The sequence below is a fragment of the Panthera leo genome, chromosome A2 (genome assembly GCF_018350215.1).
Source record: "Panthera leo isolate Ple1 chromosome A2, P.leo_Ple1_pat1.1, whole genome shotgun sequence".
Classification (NCBI taxonomy): domain Eukaryota; kingdom Metazoa; phylum Chordata; class Mammalia; order Carnivora; family Felidae; genus Panthera; species Panthera leo.
In genome coordinates, this window is record NC_056680.1 from 71809973 (window position 1) to 71815972 (window position 6000).

Below are 6000 nucleotides of genomic sequence, written 5' to 3' on the forward strand. Positions count from 1 at the left end.
CTTTAACTATATTTTTATGGCCAATTATTGGCAACATCAGCAAGTAATATCTACTTATAAGCATCCTTGGATTATTTAGGGGATATAAGTGTGGACCATTATTTAAATTCTTGTAGTAGGTGACCTTAATAGATGAGGTATAATCTGGTTATTGCACAAAGTAAAAATTAGAGACTATTCTTTCTTCTCAAGCCAGACTCCTCTCCAACTGAAAAGAAATAAGGTAAAGTCATTTCCAACCTTTGACACTAGTTCAGAGGTCCAAAGTGGTGAGGGAAAAAGAAAAAAAAAAGGAATTTAGCTGAGCTCCAGTAGAAAATGCATCCCGGGGACCATGAACAAAAACAAGGGAGAGAAGAAAAAACTATCTTTTGATACTATAGCTTTAGTTAATTTTACTTTGCTAAGTGATCTGTTTTCATACAAATTAGCTTGTTCTTTTAGCTGAAGCTCACTTAAAAAAAAAACAAAAAGCAAGATAGTAAAATGTACAACATTTATTGTGCATGCGGCACATCCAGAATTCATGACTTGGAACTCCAAATCAGAACGAGGAATTTGGAACACAAAATATAGAACGTGCAGCATGGCATTACATGGAGCCCAGCAGCGAGAATGCACAGAAACTAAGTACAGTTGGCACTTTATAATTACAAGTGGCACAACACTGCAGTAGAGAACTAGTTGTTTTTTTTTTTTTTTTTTTTTTTTTAATGCATGTGACTCAATATGGAATGTTTTTGTTCATGATGTGTACCTACTGCCACGGACAGCTGTCCAGGTGCTGTATGGGTACTGGATTAACACCTGCTGGGGACAAACCTTCATAAGCAATGTACAGACACACCTAGCATGGCCAAACAAGATGAGATGTTGTGATATAGATTTGGATTGGTATACGTACACACACACACACACACACACACACACACTCAATTTCACAAAGACAGATATATACACACACAGATTATAAATGTATATTTTAAAAAATACATTTGTTAAGATTAATATTTCATGCAGCAAACAGGGCTTAATTGAAAACTTCCTTTGAAAGCTATATGGAATTAGGCAATTGAATAAGGAAATAGCTGTCATCTTATCTTCTGCCTTTTTTTCCTCCCTTCCCCTCACCTTAGTCCCAGGTTCTTGTAAAACAGGTAACTGAGTGAATGTTAGGATTACATAGGCAAAATATGAAGGCATGTCTCTCCCAGTTCTTTTAAGGTTAATTTACCCAGTACAGTGAGGCCCCAGATTACTGCATATTTGTATTTCTGTAATTTTGAGGCTTCCTAGGTATCAATTGTGAGCACAAAATGAATCAGGATAAAACATTCAGGCTATGTTATTTAGTAATCATAATAGGAATTTTGCAGCACGTTCAGTAATTTCTAAATTTTTTAAACAAATTATTTATGTTTATTTATTCTTGAGACAGACAGAGTGCAAACAGGGGAGGTGCAGAGGGAGAGGGAGGCACAGAATCTGAAGCAGGCTCCAGGCTCTGAGCTATTAGCACAGAGCCAGAGACAGGGCCCGAACCCATGAACCGTGAGATCATGACCTGAGCCCAAGTCGGATGCTTACCCAACTGAGCCACCTAGGTGCCCAATAATTTCTAAATTTTAATTCAGCTACTGTCATGAACTCATTGTATGGCAATTGTATTCTAAAATTTGCATGAGTGACCATTGTCATTCTGCTCAGTCAGAGTCAATTTCCTGCCACCAACACTGCTGTGTGCACCTCTTTAAAACTAGGATTGTCTTTTATGGGCATTGTCAGCATTGATGCTATTTAGTTTACTTCTATTTTGACTTTTAAAATTCGTGCAATTTCTTTTGTGTGTGTGTGTGTGTGTGTGTGTGTGTGTATGCAAATACATTCCTACACATGCAGAAACAATGCTGATTTGGTATTTTACTTAAGCAAAGAAAATATTTTGCATCTTGTGAAATCTCCTTATTTTACAGGTAACAATATTGGGCCCCAGCGCCCAGGCTGAATTTGTATTATCTGTATATGTAGTTTTATAATGCATGTATGTATGTATCTATCTATATATTGATATAGAAATCTCTCTGTGTTTCTCTATATATGTATGTATACGTATACACAGCATAAAATCTAAAACCCAAAAAATCATAAAAAATAAAATTAAAATAATCCCATGACATAGGGATAACTACCGCTAATTCTTCAGTGTTAGTGCAGTTACTGATTTTCTACATATCTATGTATAGAAAGAAATACAGAGAAAAGAATTATGCCAGTTTATAATAATGTTTAAATTTAATAGCACTAATGAATATTAACTATTACTATTTTTAAACCAGTAATAATTTGGTAGACCTAAATATTATCCTTTTTATTTGCATTTCTTCATGACGGCGTTTACAAGATTATTTTTTAAAAATCTGTCAATATATTCTGGCACTTGTTTATGGCCTTTGCTCTATTTTCTATCAAGGTTACAAATGCTTTTCTCATAGTAATTTTTTTATGTGATAAGGTTATGCACAAGAGCTTTAATTTAAAAAAAAATATTGGGGCACCTGGGTGGCTCAGTCAGTTAAGTGGCCGACTTCAGCTTAGGTCATGATCTCACAGTTCATGGGTTTGAGCCCCACATCGGACTCTGTACTGACAGCTCAGAGCCTGGAGCCTGCTTCAGATTCTGTGTCTCCCTCTCTCTGCCCCTCCTCCACTCACACTCTCTCTCAAATAAATAATTTAAAAAATTTTAATGTTTTATTTATTTTTGTGAGCAGGGGAGGGAAAAAGAAAGAAGGGGAGAGTGAATTCCAAGCAGGCTCCCTGCTGCCAGCACAGAGCCTGAAGTGGGGCTTGAACTCATGAACTGTGAGATCGTAACTTGAGCTGAAACCAAGAGTCAGATGCTTAACCAACTGAGCCACCCAGACACCCAAAAAGCCTTAATTTTTATAGTGAAATGTATGACTTGTCTTATTTGTTCCATCACTTTTCTGTTGAAAAATCTCTCACCCACTCCACAATTATTCAAGTATTCTTTTATAGTTGCTTCAACATTTATATTTTAATAATGAAATTTTAACCATTAATTCTTTAGGACTTTATTTTGGTGTGTGACATTAGATGAGATCTCATATGATTTATTTTTTTTAAGTTTATTTATTTATTTTGAGAGAGATGGAGATAGCACAAGTTGGGGAGGGGCAGAGAAAGGAAAGAGAGAGAATCCCAAGCAGGCTCCATGCTGACAGCACAGAGCCTGATGTGGGGCTTGAACTCACAAACTGGGAGATCATGACCTGAGCAAAACCAGGAGTCAGATGTTTAACCAACTGAGCCACCCAGGAGCCCCTGATTTTTTTTTTTAATTTTTTAATTTTAGTTTTTCTCTACACCATTTGATACCTGATCCACTATTATCTTCTCATTAAATTTTGTTGTGTCCTTTAGTATATATTAAACTTTTTTATTAGTGAGTTCTAAATTATGTTTCATCCATTTACTATCACTCCTTTCCATTCAACATTTTGGTGATTAGGCCTCTGTAGTACATTTCCGTATCTATATATGCTATTCCCATTTCTCTATCCAAACATTTTTATAGACAACATTCTCATTTATTTGTCCTTTCAGATGAATCTTGAGACTCACTAGGTCAAGTAAAAGTAGTGGAACTGTGTTTGGGTTTGAGTGAAACCCATAAACTAATTTTGGAACACTATATTCAGAATATACAAAAATTTTATGATTTTGTGGGTCTAGGTCCTTCACATTTCTTCTGAACGTTATTCCTTCTATTGCACTATTACATATTTACCACCTGCAATGTATTGTCCGCATAGTTACTGTCGATCTGGAAGAAATACGTGGTCTTTCATGCAGTGTTTTCTTAAACCCAGCTGCATGATAAACGTTGAGGAATTTTGCAGTGAAGTATTTATTCTTCTCCTTTTTTGTTACCTGCCTCAATGGCCAGAATTCAGAACAATGCTAAATAACAATGCGGATAGTAGACATCCTTTATGCGATCTTATTTCAAAAGAAGTATTTCCAATATTTCACTGAAATATGCTGGTGGTTTAATATAGATGTTCTTTATCACATGAGACAAGTATCTTTCTAATCGTAGCTGCTATTTTTTTTCTCCAATCTGTAATGGACATTTAGTTTTATTAAATGCCGTTAAAGTATCTGCTGAGATGATAAATGTGGATTTTGTAACTGGATCTTTGCTATGCTGTATTATATAAGAGATGTCCTCATGTCTATTTACTCCCACTGAATCCTGCATGTAACACTGTTGGTGGAGGCACAGTTTTCTTTTACTAGATAGAGTCAAATTTGGTTTGTTAATATTTTATGGTCTGTAATTTTCTTGTGCTATTTCTGTCAGGTTTTGTTTTTACTTTAGTTTATAAAATGATCTGGACAGCTTTCAAACTCTTTCTTTCTATGTTCTGGAACAATATATTAAAGCTGCCCCTTGAAAACTTAGACTATAAGTCCTGGAGCCTTTTGTGGAAATAATTATTTGATATCTTTCATTTTTTTTATTAGGTATTCCATATATGCTGGTTTTCTAATTATGTATGAATCAATTTTCCCCACTATGGCTTCTTTAAATAAATTATCCATTCTACTAAAATTCTCAAATTTGTGAGCACACTTAGTTATAACACACTATTTTCTGTATTTTAAAAAACACTGCCTTTTGCTCCTATAGCCTGTATCAGTTCCAGGTTTTTTTTTTCTATCATATTTTACCTCTGTTTTTTACAAATTAGACTCACTGAAAGCTTGTTCTTTTTTCTTCCCTTTGTCCTACAGATGTATTGATTTTTTTTTTTTTGCTTTATTATTTTCCTCCTGATTTGTTCAATTTCTTGTCATTTCTTCAACTTCTGGGATTGACTTCTTTGTTCATTCATTTGTATTCTTTCATGTTTAAGTAAGCATAATTAAGGCTATAAATTTGGGCCCACTGTGTTAGTAGACAAGATTTTAAAAATTTTCATTATGTTTCTAAATCATCATCATTTATTCATTTATAATCTACCATATGCCAAGCATTGTCTTCTTTCAGGAAAAAAAAACTATAAAATTACCATTTTAATTTTTTCTTAGAACAATGGATTTCAAGAAATTTTTCCTTTTAAAGTGGTTAGATTTTTGTTGGTTTTGACTGTTTAAACTTGTATTACTAAGTATTAGTCTTATTGTGTTAAACTCAGGGATATGCAAGTATTCTAGTGTTGGAAACTTTCTGTTTTTCCTTTGTGGCTTAATATATGATGAACGTTTATAAATATTTCGTGGGGAAGTGAAAAAAGGGAAAAGTTTCTGCAATGTCTATTGAAATTTATTAGTTACAATAAAGTCAGACTCTCTTAGTTGATTTTTCAAAGGTTGAGAAATCTGTTAGAACATAATTAGCAATTATGAATCTGACCAACATGCTCTTTTAAATATTTGTTACTACATTTTAACACACACACATCTTCATGACTAAATTATACTCAACAAAACAGAACAATAGTCATCATTCCACGTTTTTAACTAAAACATTTTTTTCCTAAAATTAACATCATCACATTATTTTGTTTCTATTTTCAGAAAAGTCCATGTACACCAAATTATTTTTATGTATGAATAAATAATAAGAGATAAATGAGAGATTTAGAGACAGAAACAGAACACTACCTCTATAAGGAGTTCCATGGAGTTGTCCTCTTTATTGGATTTTAATGAGCCTGTGTCTCTGAGTTAGTGGGTAATGGATAAAACTTTTTGCTTACATCATTCGGGAAGGTAAAACTGTTCTGTTTCATTACACAAAAACATAGGCAATCCATTCCTTTTTTACTCAACCCAGTTCCTTTGACCTGATTGATGGGGAATTATGCCCAGATTCTGGCATTAAGTTGCTGGCCACTCTCAGCTTTTAGTCTGGTGTTATTTCAAGTCTTCAGTGCTATTGCAGCAGGGTAGCGGTAGGAGTCGTATCAG